The 19,522-nt window shown below is 37.7% G+C and overlaps 1 pseudogene; it reads left to right on the top strand.

Annotated features, from left to right (window-relative positions):
- Positions 1-3,022: 3,022 nt before the first annotated feature.
- Positions 3,023-14,219, top strand: LOC119054235 (guanine nucleotide-binding protein G(I)/G(S)/G(O) subunit gamma-10-like; annotated as a pseudogene).
- The last annotated feature ends 5,303 nt before the right edge of the window (positions 14,220-19,522 follow it).

The following is a 19,522-nucleotide window of genomic DNA, read 5'->3' on the forward strand; positions in this document are numbered from 1 at the left end:
TAGTTTAAAATACTGTTTACTTTTTGATCAGGTATTTTGGGGGGTCCCTGTGTCATTAGAAGCATGTTCTTTAATCTCCAAGTATTTTGTGATTTTCTAGCTTTTTTTTTATTATTAATTCCTAGTTTAGTTCCACTGTGGTCTAAAAGCACACATTAGTGCCTGGCTGGTGTAGCTCAGTGGAACAGGCATAGGCTTGTGAATCAAAGGATCACAGTTTGATTCCTAGTCAGGGTACATGCCTGGGTTGCAGGCCAGGTCCCCAGCAAGGGACATTTGAGAGGCAACCACACAGTGATATTTTTCTCCTACTCTTTCTCCTTCCCTTCTCCTATCTCTAAAAATAAATAAATAAAATTTTTAAAAAATAAAATAAAAGCACACATTAGTAATATCTACTCTTTTATTTTATTTTATTTTTTAATATTAAATTTTATTTAGTTACTTTTCAAGTACATTTTTTTTATCTATTTCTCCCATCCCACCCCTGGCCCCCAAATTGGTCTATTTTGGTGAACATTCCATGTGAGCTTCAGAAAAATGTACATTATCCTGTTAGTGGATAAAGTAGTTAATAAGTGTCGATTATATCCTGTTGATTGATAGTATCATTTTGTTCAACTGTTTTCTAACTGATATTCTGCCTGCTGGATTTGTCTCTGAGAGAGGGGTATTGAAATCTTGAACTCTGATGTGGATTTGTCTAGTATTCCTTGCAGTTCTTGGTTTTTGCCTCATAAAGTTTGACACTCTATTGTTTCTGCCTCATAAAGTTTGACACTCTATTGTTTTTGCCTCATATAGTTTGACACTCTATTGCATAAACACTAAGAACTGTTATGTCTTCTTGGAGATTTGACCCTTCTGTCATTATGTAATGTCCTCTTCCTGTTTGGATCCTTGATAACTTTCCACACTTTGAAGTTCACTCTGTCTGAAATTAATACAGCTACTCCTACTTTCTTTTGCTTAGTATTAGCACGGTATATGTTTCTCCGTGCATTAACTTCTAATATATAAGTGTCTTTATATTTAAAATGAGTTTCTTGGCGATAATATATAGTTGGGTCATTTTTTATGTACTCTGATAATCTGCCTTTTAATTGGTGTACTTAGACTATTGACATTCAAGGTGATTACTGATATAGTTGGACTAATATTAACCATATTTGTTACTGTTTTCTGTAGCCCTTGTTTGTTATTTCTACTTCTGTCTTCCACTCTTTTTCTGCCTTTTTTGTTTCAATTCAGCAATTTATTTGATTCACTTTATCTCCTTTCTTAGCATATTAGTTATACCACTTTAAACTTTTTTTCCAGTGGTTGCCCTAAAGTTTACAATATACAGTTACAACCAATCCAAGCTCACTTCCAGCTAATACTACATTGCTTCTCAGGTAGAGTGAGTGCCTTAAAACAAGAAATGTTTCTAATTCTAACTTCAGTTCTTTGTATCATGCTATCATTCCTTTCACTTATATATAAAACACATGTGTGTATATATATGAGTTGAATATATTTTACTATTATTATTTTGAACAAGTTATTATCTGTTAGATCAATAAGAATAAAAATAATAGTTTTCTTGTACCTTCACTTATTCCTTCTTCAATATCCTTCCTTTCTGTGTGTACATTTGAGTTTTTCACCTATATCATTTTCCTTCTCCCTAAAGATCATCTTTTAATATTTCTTCTAAAGCATGTCTCCTGGCAACACATTTCCTCCGAGTTTTGCTTCTCTGAGAAAGTATTTCTTCTTCACCTTCCAAGGATACTTTGACAAGGTACAGAATTCCAGGTCAGTGTTGTTTGCTTATTTTTCTTCTTTATTGTTGTTGTTCAACTACAGTTGTCCCCACTTTCCCCCAACCCTTCTCCCCCCCCACCCCTGCCTCCCACATTCAATCACTTTGAATGTTTTACATAAGTATCTTCTTGCTTGCATGGCTTCTGAGAATTGGGATATCATTATGATTGTTGCTCTTCTCTAGATAAAGTATTTTTTATTCCTCTGGTCTTATCAATATTTTTTATCTTTGAATCTGTAATTTAAATATGCAATGGCTGAGCATAGTGTCTTGGACATTTTTCCTAGGTGGTGTTCTCTGAGCTTCCTTTGCGTGTGTCTTAAGGTCCGATACTAAAATGAAAAAATTCTCAGTTATCATTGTTTCCATTTTTTCCTTCCCCTTTTTGTCTTCTACTTCTGATATTCCCCTGTACAAATGTTATACCTCCTGTAGTTTTCCCAGTGTTTGAATGTGGTTCCTCATTTTTTTAGTCAGTGTTGTCTTTGCTTTTTTTGGTTTTTGAGGTTCTTCCGTCATGCCAGTTATAGTACTTTTGATCTCTAGCGTTTTCCTTTGACTCTTTCTTAGAATTTCCATTTCTCTACTTACATTGCCCTTCAGTTCTTGACTATTGTCTACTTGATCCATTTGAGCTCTTAGCATATTAATCAAAATTGTTTTAAATTTGGGTCTAATTACTGCAATATCTATGCTAAATCTTAGTCTGGTTCTGATGCTTGCTCTGTCTCTTCAAACTGTGTTTTGTCTTTTGTTTTGCCTTGTAATTTTTTAAACAAAGGACAATGCATTTATAAGCACAGAAACAATATTACAAGGTAGCGGGAACTCAGGCCTGGTGATTCTGGGCTGAGGATAGGGTAGAGGAAATTCACTAATCATATAGTCAGTTCCTGATAAATAGAAATGCACTCAAGTCAGCACTGTGATGAAATATTCTTTTATAATCATTGTGAAAAGAGGAATCAACTTCTCTGAATAGACACATTCAGCTTTCATTCTTCTGCTGCCCTCTCCCTAAGACCCAGCTCCAAATAATTCTACTCTAAGCTTTCCTTCCATTCGCCAAAATGCTTGCTAACTACCCTTGTGATTCCCTTTTTGCTTCTAAGTCAGTAACAATGGTCTACAACAGTGCTATTATTCTTATCTCAATGTTTAAGGCCAAGAAAACATGAAGTATTGAGAAATGAGGAATAAGGATTAGAAAGCATGGTGAGTAAGGTACGTATAAGCATGCATATGTGACTCATGGCAAGTGCATTATTATATTTAATGACACATGCTTAAAAATAAGCTCTGCTATGATCTGCTATTAAATAGGAGACATTTCTCTCAAATGTTGTCATCAACTATGTTTATTAAAATACTGCCTGGTCCTGGCCAGGTGGCACAATTGGTTGGAACATTATCCCATGTACCAAAAGGTTGCAGGTTTGATTCCTGGTCAGAGAACATACCTAGGATGTGGGTTCTATCCCTGGTCAGGGCACATACAGAAGGCAACAGACTGATATTTCTCTCTCTCTCTCCCCCCCCCCTCCGTCTTTCTCTGTTTCTAAAACGCAATAAATATATACTTGGGTGAGGATATAAATAAGCAAATAAACTACGGCCTAAATATTACATGATGCATAATTTGCTTATATTTACATGTCCTATATAATATAAAACAAAAAGCAATTAAGTAATTAATAGAAACTCAAAGTGTTAAAATAACTTCTATCTCAATCTAACCAAAGTGTGGGTATAACTACCATGTGATAGAAAAATTATATGTGATATCCAAATCTTGATGTTTGCCTGATTATCCTTTAGATATTGATCGTTATTATAATTTTGACAAATCAGATATTTACTTTATTTAAAATTCTTACTGTGGATTTCCCATCATTTCAATTAGTTTAGCCTTCATATGTTCCTCTAATTTGTGACTAAAATCAACCAGTTCTGTGAGCATCCTGATCACCAGTGTTTTCAACTGTGCATCTGAAAGTTTGGCTATTTTTTCATCGCTTAGATTTATTGGCCCTGGGGCTCTGAGTTGTTCTTGAGCCATGTTTTGGTCTGTTCGTGCCTGTTACATATGAGGAGAAGAGCCTCAAGTGTTCACCAGGGCGGGGTCACCCAGGATGCTGGTTTGTGATGCTGTATGTGGGGGCAGTGTCAATAGTAATGGAAAGGAAACTGAGACTCAGATCAAAGGAGTGAACCAGAAGGAGGGAAAAAATAACCAAACAGAAAACAATGAAGAAACAAGAATGCAAAAAAAGGAGGAGAGGCTTAGGAACTTTCAGGACATCTTTAAATGCTCCAACATCCGAATTACAGGGGTGCCAGAAGGGGAAGAGGAACAGCCACCAGTGGAAAACTTATTTGAATAAATAATAAAGGAGAACTTCCCCAATCTGGCAAAGGAAATAGACTTCCAGGAAATCCAGGAAACTCAGAGAGTCCCAAAGAAGTTGGACCCAAGAAGGAACACACCAAGGCACATCATAATTACATTAGCCAAGATTAAAATGAAGGAGAGAATCCTAGAAGCAGCAAGAGATTAAGAGGACTGTTACCTACAAAGGAGTTCCCATAAGACTGTCAGTGGATATCTCAAAAGAGACCTTACAGGCAAGAAGGGGCCGGAAAGAAGTATTCCAAGTCATGAAATCCAGAGACCTATATCCAAGATTGATCTATCCAGCAAAGCTTTCATTTAGAATGGAAGGACAGATAAAGTGCTTCTCAGATAAGATCAAATTCAAGGAGTTCATCATCACCAAGCCCTTATTATATGAAATGTTAAAGGGACTCACCTAAGAAAAAGAAGATTAAAAAGATGAACAGTGAAAGGACAGCAAACTCACAGTTATTAACAACCACACCTAAAACAAATGCAAACTAAGAGGACAGCTAGATCTGGAGCAGAACCATAGAAATGAAGATCACATGGAGGGTTAGCAATAGGGGAGTGGGAGAAGGAGAAGGGGGGAGAAGGCACAGAAAATAAGTAGCATAGACGGTAGGTAGAAAACAGATAGGGGGAGGGCAAGAATTGTATGGGAAATATAGAATCTAAAGAACTTGAGACCCATGAACATGAACTAAAGGGGGGGAATGGTGGGGGAGGGGTGTGCAGCGTGGAGGGAAATGAAAGGGGGAATCGAACTGTAATGGCATAATCAATAAAATATATTTAAAAAAATTCTTACTGTGGAAAAATAGTAATTGTTCAAATATTACTGAAACAATAATAAAATTTTTCTTTGTAAAGGAAAAATAACCAAATGTAACAATCTTGGAACTTAATATACTAAAGAAAAATGAGGTCATTCTACAAGAGCAGATGATGGAGTTTTTCTGAGATAAAAAATTATTCTTATTATATTTTTTATTATAAATAAATTATCACTTTCAATGTAACATTGTACTTCAGAAAAATACAGAATATTTATGGAAACTTGCATCAAAATTTTGTGGAGGTAGAATTAAAGATTCGAGTTTCTCATCAGTTTGTGGTGTTAGAACATGACTTTACACTTGAGTCAAAAGGCCTGCTTGGATCTGGAGGGGATCCTTTCATGTCCACTGAATTATAGGCAGTACTACCTTCAAAACTAAACTTCTGTTCCTATGCCATGGGTAAAAACAGGGAAAAGATATCTTCTATCCATAATTACCCACAGGGAATGGCCTTTACCAACCCTTTTTGACTTCTCCAGAAACTCTCTTTTCTCTCCTTATTTGTTGCCAGAAATTTCACATTTTGAAACAAAGAATATACACAACTAAATTCCATAAGGTAATTTGGACCTGCCCATGAATAGGATATTATCTCAAATGCAGTTTTTCTGTATTCATTATTTTTTACATAAACTTAAAGTAGTACAGTATATCCCCAGGACTGGAGAAATAAACATAGGTTTTGAAGAACTAAGCACATTTTTACATAAACAATAAGTTGTCTTTTTTCTGTAATGGTGGTTCTCAAAGCATGTTTTAGGGATTCGTTTTCTCCAAGGCCACAAGGTCAAACATAACAATAAGAGAGATGGTATGTTTCCTACTCTCATAACTCTCCTGAGTATACAGTGTTGTTTACCTGAAGCAACATCATGTGTAGCATTTCAAAAGATGACATGATGAAGCAGATATGAAAACTTAACCCTTTTCTTTTAAGCCAGACATTTAAGAGATTTGTAAATGGGTAAAACAATTCCATTCTTCTTACTCAAGTTATTTTTTAAGATATTATTTATTTATTTTCAGAAAGAGAGGAAGGGAGGCAGAAAGACAGGGAGAGAAACATCGATGTGCTAGAGAGACATCCACCAGTTGCCTCTCGCGTGCCCCCCAGCCTGGGACCTGACCCATTATCCAGACATGTGCCCTGACTGGGACTTAAACCAGTGACCTTCCGCTTTGCAGGACAATGCCTGACCAACTGAGCCACACTGTTCAGGCTTCCCTCAAGTTTTTACTTGTAAAATACAGTTATTGTTCCTAAAAATATAATATTTGTATAAATATGCAATTAATGTTTTATTGTTTTTTTAGCTACATACATGCATAAATATTTTTTAAGTATTACAATTTCCATTACGGTAATTATCAATAGATTTAACACATATAAACAAAGGTTCCCTGGAGCTCTTGATGACCTTTAACACTAGAAGTCATCTGGAGAACAAAAAGCTTGGAAAGTGCTCCCACAGCACCTTGACTTCTTAGATGTGAGCTGGCTCATCTGTTCTACTTTAACCCTTGAAGTTTAGGTAACATGTTCAAATCTTCTCCCAATAGTTTAAGGAGCACATTTACTCTATAAAAGCCTCAGGTCCACTCATTTGGCTCTGGATTAATGTACTTTGGTCACCTACCTGACTTATGATACACCTAGATACACTTTCTGTTAGGCACCTGCATTTTAAGTGTCAGAACTTTAAAAGTCTGTTCACATTCCTAAACCACAGTGTATTCTCTGCAAAGCTCCCAGACTAGTTACATTTCAGTGTAAAACTGTCCTGTCTCTCCTTTGGCCCCCACTGCTTGGTGCCAAATCCTAACCGTGTACTGTGATCAAGAGACCCCTGCATGCTCCGGTCCCCACGGCCTCTTTCTCATCCTGTTCCACCGCTCTAACCATCAGTTACTTCTCCAACCCTGCTGGCTTCCTTGTTGTTCCCCAAACATGCCAGGATTTGCCACCATATCAGGACCTTTGTTCCTGCTGCCTTGTCTCTAGAACCGTTTCCCAAGACAGCCGTATGCCTGGCTCCTCACTCCCTCAAGTCTTGATTCAAAACGCACCTCCTCAGGGAGCCCTACCTCACCTACCCTTACATTTTAACCTCCCATGTACTTCATGTTCCCTTTCTTACTTTATTCATCCTCCTTGTTAGAAGTTATCTGTCATCTCCATCTAACATGAGATATATTTTCATTTATTTTGTTTATTGTTTAGATAAATTCCACATTATCAGAGATTTCTATGTGTTTTGTTCATAGCTATTTAATAATCTCTACTGTCTGTTCTTTATTATTGCTATTTGTTATTATTAAGAAACTAAATCCCACGAAAGTGAATGGAAGGAATGAGGCTGTTTGTGACCACCAGGTGGCAGCACAAATAGAAGGAGGTGGAGGCACCCGGGAGGAAGGACACCATCGGTGGGAAGAGAACAGAATTCTTGAAGACAAAAGTTCCCAGTCTCTGGGACCTGCACTTGGACTGAGGAGACACTGTGGGGTGGGGGGAGGTTCACTGGAGTGCAGAGGAAGAAGGGAGGAATGCCACAGAGAGCCCGAGGGCCCAAGCCAGAGAGGGCGTTGGGTGGCCTTTCAGCACTTAAAAGATCGTGTCTTGGAGCAGAAATTACAGAAATAATGAACGTTCAAAGAATTATAATCCATTCATGTGCCAAAGAGTAAAAATGCTTTCAGGATGGCTCCATTCAGAAACTCAAGGGCTCACAAATCATAAAGGAAATAAAAAAAAAGTGAGTGACAGCCATGGGGGTGGGACATATAAATTCCTAGTCTCAAGTTATGGGGAAAAAGAAAATAGAATCTAAACATGAAACGAAGCCAGAGTGAAAGGAAATGCACATTACGTCAGTCAGTGGTTATCTGGCAGTGTCTGAACACTGATCTGAACTCCTTTCCTGCCTCTTCTGGTCCTGGGAACCACCACCTTGCTATTTTGAGTGGATCCTTATAGCTGGAGCCCTAGAAAATCCTGACTTGTCCTTCTCAGCTTCCTTCAGCCTGTACATCCCAGAAGCCTCTTCTACTTTCCCACACCAAAGGCTACTTGGGTCGGCCATGTGCCTCTGTTACCTTTAGTTACTTTTCTACCATGTTCCTTCCCTCCTTCCTTTCCAATGACTGTATCATATTCCTCTGCCCTCTCTCAGTAAAGTTGTTTCTCTTTTCAAAGTCCTTGAATAACTTAGTCACTTGCATGAAGTCCAAACAGTCCCTAGTAGGATCCTAAAATATGAACACTTTTCTCCTTACATTATATATTTCTGTTATCAGCACTACAACTTGTTTAAAATTTAAAGGCAATTACATATGTAAAGTGCTAAGGACCCCAGATTTATGTTTTAACATCAATGCCTCTGAGATCCTGGTAGAGCATTAATTTTCTACTGGTGAGTCATGAATATTTTTTGCTGTGTTTTTAATCATTTTTTTATTATTTTATTGTTGTTCAAGTACAGTTGTCTCCATTTTTGCCCCACCTCAGCCATCCCTACCTCCCTACTCTGATTCCACCCTCCTTGGTTTTGTCCATGTATTCTTTATAGTTGTTCCTCAAAACCCTTGCCCCCTTTGCCCCCATTATTCCCTTTCACCTCCCCTCTGGTTAGGGGGGAGGTGAAAAATGAAATTGTTCTTAATTTCAATGTCTCTGATTATATTTTCATTGCTTGTTTATTTTTGTTGATTAGGTTCCACTTAAAGGTGAGATCATATGGTATTTGTCTTTCACCATCTGGCTTATTTTACTTAGTGTAATGCTCTCCAGTTCCATCCATGTTGTCCCAAAGGGTACGATCTCCTTCTTTCTTTCTGTTGCATAGTATTCCAGTGTGTAAATGTGCCACAAATATTTTTAAAACACGCAATGCCTGATGATTTAGTCAGGGGCACTGACCTCTTTTCCCTTAGATTGTCCAATAAAAAAATGATAATAACCAACACAACAATAGCCATCCAGTATGAATGAATCAAAGTTATACCAATTTTTGTTGTTGATTGGCAAAAAATACCTTTGTGGTAAGCTGCAGAATTTTAATAATTAACTTACATGTGCCATGAGATGAATAAGGTTGAAAATTGCTGTATAGAGGTATATAACCCAGATTCATTTCCACCCTTAGAGAATCTGATACTGCTTTCATTATCTCCCCTCTGGCATGAAACACCTGATATTTATAGCAATGCCTTTTTTTTAGCCATACAAACTACCTTTAACTGAGGATTTTGATCTTTGTTCTATGGAACATTGGGTTCTCAGTAGCATTTCCAGATTGGGAATTGGACTATTAAACCTTTGTCTGTTACCCCTCTCCAATGTCACCTTTCAGACTGCTTTTCAGCATGAAAGATTTCTGCCACCTGTCCTCCAGCCTGCTGCCAAGTTGGAAATTCTAGGTGTTGCTTTTTGTCTGACTCTCCCTCGTCTGACCATTGACAGTTTTCATGGGCTGACTTGCAGCATTCAGCCAAAGCCATGACGGCAACCTCCTCAAACATGGTTTGAACCGAACATTACAAGTACAAATGTAACTAAAAAGCCAGTGACCAACTTTGAGTGCTTGTCAAATTAAATGCCTATGCATTTGTCTTTGACGAATAGCTTTGACCTTGGGTATAATCACTGCCAAACCACCTACAAGAACAGAGGAAATTAAACCACACACATACATACACACACACTTTCTTAAAGGTGCTGAAGGGGTTTAATTTTTTTTCAAGCTGTTCTTGGGGGCCCTTTACACATTATTTGTCTCCACATTTATTCCTCTATTGAACTTGTGGTACATCTTGTGTTGGTTCTTGGCAAAGATATAATTCTCTGTAATTTAAAATTTTATCCCATAAATAGCTTATAAGTTTTACTAAAATTTAGTCTCTTCATCTCTGTTTCCCATATGACAATATCGTTTCCATGATGTCATATGACAGTTCATTAACTTGAGCTTCACTATTGAATATATTACTTGTAGCCACTCTTTTTGGATTATTCCACTCTATTATGCTTAGAGCCTCTGTTGTCACTGTTCCTCCCCACAGGAGAAGTACGGTAAATTCAAGGTCCCATTAGCCTACCTTAGATGCCAGAGAACAGACTGGCATCTCCAGGAATTCATTATCTAACACTTCATCCAGTCATTTGGTGCTGAGCATGGCACACAAGAGCAATGGCAAAACGCTGTTGGGAGGGTAATACAGTGTCCTATGTCCATATGGTAGGCTGAACAGAAGCATTACTTTGTGACTATAAAATAGAAAAGCTTCAGAAAAAATACTTTAAGGATACTTTCCTAAATTACAAATATATTTTGCTTCAAATATTTAACTTTTCTACATGACCAATGAATGACAACTTTTGATCCAGGTGCTGAAAGAGAATGTGGGAGGATTTGAAGACAAATATCATGTGAGCAAATCACTAAGGGAAAATATGCTAGAAAACTAATGGGTTTCCTCAAGTCATCTTAAATGTTCACAATGGGACAAAGCAGACACACTTTAGGAAAAAAAACAAATATGAAGAGCACTCATACTACTCATCTGATTCTTGACAATAAAAAATATTTTGAGCAGCAACAAGTTCAAAATGATAGCACTCAGCTAGTCATAGTTGCTAAATACACTAAAGGAAGCTTTATCTACACATGTGAAAATCACCAACAAAGAACCAGATACATATTTTTATGTTTCTCCACTGGATTTAGGGAAAGTTCAACATAAAAAGGAACAAAGTAAGAAAACAAGAAAGGAGTTATTTGCTTTTAAAGCCCAAAGACCTAAACAGAGGGAAGGGCACATTTCAGAGAGATATAACACTGCATCTCAGAAACATAGTCACTTGAAGAGCAGCTTTCAGATGCTGAACAACTGGCAAAAGGAAGATTTGAAAAGCAAGCAGCAAGACATTCATCTACTTTGAATGCCTTAAGAGAGAATATTCCAAAAGAGATCTCTATGAAAAAGGGGATCATTCTAAATTGGAACCAAAATGGATCAAACTTTGGTAGAACTGGGAAGAGTTAGAATAACAAAGTAAAACAACTGTGTATTTTTGGGGGGTGGGACAATCAAAATATTGAATTCGATATCTGACATAAAATGTTAAATAAATAGTTGTTGAATGGAGGAAGGAGAAAGAAAATAGGTAGGTACCAAGAAAGTATCTCCTCCAATAATGCACAATCATTCTATAAAACCACTGGCAGTTTAAGAAGTTACTGGGCCCAACTCCCAAACTTTCTGGAGAAGAGAAATATAGAATAGAAAATAGAAAATAAAAATGGAAGCTGTTTTGATTATTTCTTTGTAACCACAACGGATACAGAAAGAGCCCTGTACAAAGAAACACTTAACTTTTATTAAGTTCAAAGATCAAGGTGTTCCCTTGGACAAGGCTGAAGACTGCAGTCCCCAGCATTTGGATTCAGGCTGCAGTCCTTGCTTTTGGATGGAACCTGGGGGTGCGGCACAGTTGCCTGCTTTCAGCCAGGTTTGAACAGAGTGGCCACTTGGGTCAGGTCAAAGTAGACAAAGCGCTTCGCTTTTTCTGTCATTTGTAGTTCAAGTTTCTTCCCAGGATTCAGAGCCAAGTGAGGTTGTGTTGTGTATCTATCTTGTCAAACTCCTTCTTACTAAGAAAGGAAGGAACAGAGGGAGGGAGAGGAATTTCACTTTATCAGATTTTTCTAGCATTTCAGTCTTTGAATGGATTAATTAAAGCAGAATGGGATTGGGAAATGAAGATGAGGAAACCAGTTAGAATCTGGTTAAATTTCTCAGGAGTTTGTGGTAATGCTTGGGGTGTCCAACAAATCTACTTAAAACCTTTTTTTTTCACTTATGAATTTTTGTTAGTGCTTGTGTATTTAATGGGTGACCCAAGACAACTCTTCTTCTTCCAGTGTGGCCCAGAGAGGCCAAAAGGTTAGACACCCCTGCTACATGGTTTATTTGATCTAGATCCTCTGAGAATACCCCATAAGGCCTAAAGGGGACTTTGTGCTGATATACCTAGAGCATGTGAGGAACCCGTACAGGAATTCTGGACCGTATCAGGCCAAAAGCTAGTCCAGTTGTCTTCATGTCTCCCTGCCTGTCTCAACTAGTAATGGTACTGGTTACCTGTTCCCTGGTCCCTAACTTGAGTTTATGGGAAGTAAAGCTAAGGTATATTTAGAAAATTTATCCTTTCTTACCTTTGAACACATCTCTAGGTGAAAAATAATGTAAATTTTGCTTATTATCTATTTTAATAGTATAAGGGTATCCTAGTGACTAATTTAAAATTATTTTGTAATGTTAAAGAATGCAAAAGGCAGATAAATTCTTTATACAACTCTCTGTAAGGTATAGTACTTTTGTTAACACTTTAATCTGAAATTTTGAACAACTCATCTAACATTTCTAACATTTCTTGAATTCTCACCTCTTAAATCTATTTGTTGTTACAACAAAAACATACTAAAGATAAATGGAGTATTCATTCTGCATGCTTTGCTAGTTATTCCTGAAGTGGGGAGAATGGTCATGTTCAGCCAGAGCTCTGCATTCTAGACAACACTCACTTAGGAGCTGCTGTGAGGTCCACCAAACTTACAGAGCTCACTTGAACTGAGCTGGCTTGTTCCTTGGCTTTTTTCTGGGAACTGTGATCTCATCCCTCCATACTTTCTATGGCATAAACCTACAGACCTATGAACGCAAAGGTCTTAATTCTCTTTTATGAATGGTAATGGCAGAAATGGCAGAAATTAGTTCTGATCAAAATGCACTTAAGCTACTTCTGGGGGTTTCTTAGGTATTTTTCTTACATGAGCTCAGAAATAAGCCCCATAGGATTCCGTCACCATTTTCACATCTTGCTGCTATGATGGCAACATTGTTTCTACTGGCCAAAGGTCTATTCTTACTGGTCACCATCACCAAGACTTGACTAGCACCCAAGGGACCCACGAGCTCCTTTACCTGAGCAAATTCCTGTCTCACATGCTGACCTCCTTCCACAGCCAGGAGGAATTCACCACCATCACCAATGACATTAGGTCTCTCATCTCCTGATACCTGGACAATAAACTACTCAGCTAAAGGCATTAAATTTTTTCCCGCTTTTTTACTTGACTCTCAGTGTTTAAATCCTGCTACCTTATTCCTGCTCCATGACTAACCTCCTCCCAGTAAGAGTAAAAGTAAAAACATTTGTTCTCTTTAGGGGAGCGCTGTCTGCCTTCCACAGCCAAGTGGATGGGACCTGGTCCTTTGGACATGGTCAACTTTGTATGTTTCTTTTACTTATTTTTTTATCTGATGCCTATAAAGAAAACAACCACTCTTCCTTTACCCTCTCCCTCTTCAAATATCAGTTATATAATTCATGAGCCCATATAAAATCCACTGAAAACCCAAATGTCAATTGTTCAAAAAAAATCTCTTCATTTTAAAAGAATAAACTAAAACAATACCTACCGGGTTTGAATATTTAAGTCTAAGGATATGTATGTGTACATAGAATATATATCTCACTAAGGGTATATATACACATTCATATACAAATATTCACAAATACATAAAAATATACATATACATATGTATATATTCTTAGATATTTTATATATATATATATATATATATGATTAAAATGTACTTAGTTATTACTCTGGGAGCTCACTTGAACTGAGCTGGCTTGTTCCTTGGCTTTTTTTTGGGAACTGTGATCTCATCCCTCCATACTTTCTATGGCACAAATGGAGCTCCCATTTGTGTTCAGTTACCCTCTGTAACTTTCTGACACTTCCCCCCAAATCACTGTTTTTCTCCTCCAAAATATATGTAACCCCTGAAGACACTTCAAAAGTATCAGAAAAAAACCTTCAATTTTTTAAAAATAATACAAATGGTCTTCTTGACTTGTCAGGATTTATGCTATCAAAATATGGTTTAGGCACAGCGCCCCCGCCACGTCCAGTGGGGCCAGCGTGAACGCCTTGCAGCGCCTGGTGGAGCAGCTTAAGCCGCAGGCCTGGGGAAAAGATCAAGGTCCCTCAGGCGGCTGCAACAGTACTGCAGGCAAAATGCCCGCAAGGACGCCCTGCTGGTCGGCATTCCAGTGGGAAACAAGCCCTTCTAGGAGCCCAGATCCTGTACTTTACTCTGAACACTGGAAAGAAGTGGGCCAAGGAATGCCCTCAGGTGATGACTGCCTGCCTCCAAGTCTCGGGAAAGCATTTTTCCCTAACCAAATCACTTTTAGGTATTCGGACCTTTTTGGTGGCCTGATCCTATCACCAGAATTCTACGGAAATTGATGAATTTCAACTCAAATAAAGAAACTGGGTGAAGAAATAGACTTTTAGATAATAATGGCCCAGTTTGTTTGGTGAAGTGCTTTACACTTAAGACAAAACACTTCCCACCAAATATACAAAAACGCACCTCTTTCACAAGGAAATTACTAGTGTTTCTATACCTGGAATATTATGTATGTTTTATTTACTGGATGTTTACATTTTGGAAAGGAAACCATTATTGTTTATTTAAAAATTCAATATTTGGAATTTTGTTGTCCCTAAGATTTTTATGCCATAACAAAATTTGTCCTTTTCTCATGAATTTACAATTTCTAAATGAAGATGAGCTAGTGTAAAATTGTGGAAAGAATAGGTTTTATTAATCAAATTATATCCCGATTTTTGTGAGAAGACTGTTTTATTTTTAACACTAAATATGGAAGCCATTTCTTAGCACACTTGTTGGGAAGATCAATGTGCCACGTATGGGACCTCCCCATTCTGTGGGTGACACCCAGCTCTTCCTAAGTTCCGCTGGAGGTGTGGCTGTGCTTTAAAAACAACAGCACACTATTTCATGTTTTTAAAAAACATTTCAAATGTGCCTTACAGGACATTGCCAGTGATTGAAAGCAAGGTAATGTGAACATTTCACAACCTAAATGAATTCTTAATGTCATGTTTCACTTTGATGATGTGCCTTTGGTTTAATTTGAGACACTTTCAAAAGGATACTTTGTGTTTGTGATCATCTTTGAAGAGCCTGGGAATAAAATTTCTGCTTACCTCATCATTTTCTACAAAAATATTTTTTAACAATCAATATAGCAAAGTACAAGTAATAAGAAAAAATATATGTACATATATATAGTATATTACAAGCTATTAACATTAATGCTATTTAGACTTCCTCAAATCTCTCCACATTTCTAGAACCCGCATTTTATGACCACCTGTGCTGAGAGCACTGACACCTTCACCGAAAACGGGAGCTACGACCCAGAGCTGATGATGCCCTGCCCTGCAAATGTGACATACTGACCTCTCTCTTCATATTACTGCTGAGGGCGTTAAAGAAACTCACACCTAAAATAACTTACAAATCATAATATAATCTAAAAATAAAACATTGTTATTACTACTAGAAGATTTTCTGCGCTATAAGCCATGAAAGGAATGCGTTCTCACTTTTTAGCACTCCGTATAATTAGACAGTCTTGACACTTTGGTTATAATTTTAACCATGAATGTCGGTTCTTTTTTTTTTTTAATAATTTTTTTAAAGATTTTATTTATTTATCTTTAGAGGGGAAGGGAAGGAGAGAGGGAGAGAAACATCAATGTATGGTTGCCTTTCATGCATCCCCTGCTGGGAACTGGCCTGCAGGGAACCGCCCTGCAACCCGGGTATGTGCCCTGACTGGGAATTGAACCGCGATTGTCTGGTTTGCAGGCCCGCACTCAATCCACTGAGCTACACCAGCCAGGGCTGAATGTCGAGGCGATTCTCAGTTATCACTGGCCTTTCCATATCTACTGTAGTAATTTCTCTGTCCATCACAAGTGCTTAACTCAGAGGCAGAACTGTACCCTTTTCTTAGCTCTCCCCTCCCCAGCCATGTCCCAGGAGGACTGCAGCTGTCTGGGGACTTGGGGAAGAACACAAATGAGACCACCAGTGACTGACCCACATGCATGGGAACAAGTCAGCCACACCTGGGTGTGCCAGTTAAAATCAAGATTTGTTATTGTATTTATTTTTTAAATGATCAAATATATATAAATGATTGCAATCTACCTTGACTTAATATTTAGCCTTATATTATTAGTGTTTAAGATTTTTAAACAATCATTTTAATGAATCTAGATGTGAGAATAATAAGATCTCTACACATTATAAGAGTTATCAAGAACTTACCATCTGAAAGCCTTGATATAAGTGCTTTATATATGTTAACTGACTTAACCCATCAAAATATCATAAGAATATAATTTTACCACTAATTTTTAAAGATGAAAAGTAAAAGGCAATAATATGTACATATTTTATTTAAGGTCATATAGCTGACAGAGGAAAACTTGGGCTTCAAACTTCTACTCATTCAAATTATCCCATGGTCTACTAAACTATACTACTTTTTTTTTTTTCATAGAAACTGACTTTTGAAGGGAAACAGTCATCCATCTGACCAAGGTCCTCTCCATATTCTCAAAACCTCCATTGGAAACTTCAGAGAGAAAAGAAGAGGCTATTGACCTATATACACACTGTCCAATACATCTCCAAATATCCGCTGCCATCCCATCATCTTCTCACTGCAACATTTCCACAGTGTTTTTGAAATAAAGCAAATCTATGCATATGAATAGCTGCATCATTTGTGTTAGAAATGGTCAATAAAACCTGGTGATTTTCATTACCTGAGAGAAAACAGCATTAAAAGTGGAGCCACAGACAATTGAAAGGAACATATGAATAAATTGAAGAGTGTGGCCAAAGACAAAGGATGTGAAAGCTGACAGTTACCTCAAAGAATATCACAGAACATGACAGGCTATGGTATAAATTAATATTTTAAGTAAAAACTTAGAAGGATGAGTCATTTTATCCAGTGCTGGATTTCCAGATACAAAATATAATTAACTGAAAAGTGACTCCCTATTGTTCAGAAAGCCATAAAGCCACCATGTGAGAAAACCTATTAATGAACTTGAACTTGGACACCAAGAATAGACTCAGCACTGAATCACACCAGTGCACCAGAGAAAATGAAAAGCACTGATTCAGAGAGAGGCCTAAATGCCAGTGATATTCTGGTACATTTCTTGTTTGGGTTTGCACGAAATTACACAGAATTTTAAACAGTTATATTATGCATGGTTTTGCAGCAATATTGTTTCCATAGTGGGAGTAAAAATTAGGCTTGTGTGGGGTCGTGTCAGCAAAGAAAGACTTGATTACTTGTTGGGGGCTGGGAAAGCCTACCAGCCGCCACCCCTCCCCCCCCCGGCAGAGAAAGCCCCCTATACTCTTCCTCCCCCTCCCATAACTCCCTCCAAAATAATTACTATCAAATCTTTTCTCCATCCCTCCCTTCCTTAAGCCCCCGGGCCGAGGCAATTACTCTTTCAGTGATTACAGCAATCTCGGTGGCCAGCTGCACTGAGTTGATTGGTCTCTGGGATACCCCGAATCTCCCTTTGGTCAATACTTATCAACCCTGTTGGACACTGGAAACCTTTCAGGAGACTTACATTTCAATGCCTAGGCTATATCCAAGAACAATGAAAACAAAATCTCTGAGTTTGGGACCCATAAATCAGTGTTTTTGTTTTTAGGCTATTAAGGTTGGAAACCGTTTCTGTGTCACTGTTTCTCAAACTTCAGTTTGCATCAGAATCACCTACGGGGTTTGTTAAACTGCAGACCAATGGGCCATGAGCCCCAGAGTTTCTGTCTCAGAACAGGGTTAGGACCCCAGATAATATATTTTCAACAAGTGCTGTGAGGATGTTGCTACTACTGCTGGTTGAGTGACCTGAAATAAGGATGTCACTTTTGATATTGGAGAACTAGAGCTACTACTGGAACTACACTGAAGGTGAAATGGACTTGCTCCTGGGCTAGCCTAACTTTTTTACCTAAGGGCTTTGGGAGTCTTGCAAAGTGTGGGACTTAGGTATGCAGTGTGTTCACACTATGGCTAAACCTCAGCCTTCTTCGTATCCTATCTGCACTTGTGACTGGCTAGCTTCTTGTGAGACTGATCTTCCAAACTTAATGTCAACTCAGTGACATCTACATCATGGTCATATCCTATTGAAAATTGCCACCAATACAGCTCAACAAAACTGTGCCTCTCCATGACCTTGTAGTGTCATGATGAGGCAGAAGGTTTAACTTTAGAGCTTTAGAGAAGCTCGGCCTAAAAAAACACTGATTGCCTTTCTTCTATTTGCCACCCTCCATCCCTCAGCAAAAGAGCTATAGCTACCTTCCAAAAACTTATCAAGAAAGAAGATATTTAATCTGTTCTTTCAGAGACTCTGTTCTATGGCTTTTAAAACACTAACTCGTTTTGGCTTTTATTTTCTAGTCAAGTTAAAAATGATGGAGAGTAAAAATGCACTATTACCTGATAAGGTCTGTCTTTATGAAAATAGGAATAATTATTTTCATAATCAGAATATTTCCTCCTTGGATTGACTTTTACAAATGATTTTTGGTATTTAAAATATGCCCAAGACTTTCTAGAATACAAACCTATTTCTTGTCATTTTTAAAATCTTTTGCATCTTTTACTGTTCTATATTTTGGTTTCTTAGAGAATGAATCAAGAATAAATTTAAAATCCAGTCCATGAAAATCTACTTTTAAAAAGACATAAACTAGATTCTCCATTGGATTAGATATGTTAAAAGACTTATATAAAATCTGGATAAATAACCCTGGTTGGAGTGGCTCTGTGCTGACCTGTGACCTGAAAGGCAGCCAGTTCAGTTCCTGGTCAGGGCACATGCCTGGGTTGGGGCCAGGTTCCCTGTTAGGGGTTTGTGAGGGGCAACTGATTGATGTATCTACACATCAGTGTTTCTTTCCCTCTTCCTCTCTTCCTCCATTCCCTTCTCTCTAAAAATAAATAAATAAAATATTAAAAAATAAAAGACCTTGTATTCCATTAGCCTGCCATAATGTGGTTTGAAGCCTGGTTTTTCTTTCTCCTCCAAACTCATGCATTCACAATTCTTCACTGTTAGTTCTCCATCTCAGTTATGCACTGGAAGTGTATAGAGAGCTTTTTGAAATGTTGATGTCCACTGCTCTATCCTCACGTACCCCTTGACCCTATTAAGTTAGAACCTGGATAAATAGCATGCATGTGCTCCTCAGATTTCTAGGGAGATGATTTCCTCTGGACCTGGGCAAAAGTTAAATTCAAAGACAAAACTACAAACACAGCAACAGGTACATATTTTTTTTTTGCCTATTTTACATCCTTTTATTAGAAGAGGCTGTTTCTTCCTATTTTCTTTTCAAAATAGAAGAAAATAAGAGAATTAATCATTTATTTTTTTCAGTCTTTGGTAGAAATAAAATGCCTGAATAAGCTAAAATATAGTCTTATTGACTAAGTAAAACTTTTTCTCTCCAGGACTTTTCACTCTGTTG

This window comes from Artibeus jamaicensis, unplaced genomic scaffold, assembly GCF_021234435.1.
Source record: "Artibeus jamaicensis isolate MK-2021 breed Jamaican fruit bat unplaced genomic scaffold, CSHL_Jam_final contig_484, whole genome shotgun sequence".
NCBI classification, from domain to species: Eukaryota; Metazoa; Chordata; class Mammalia; order Chiroptera; family Phyllostomidae; genus Artibeus; species Artibeus jamaicensis.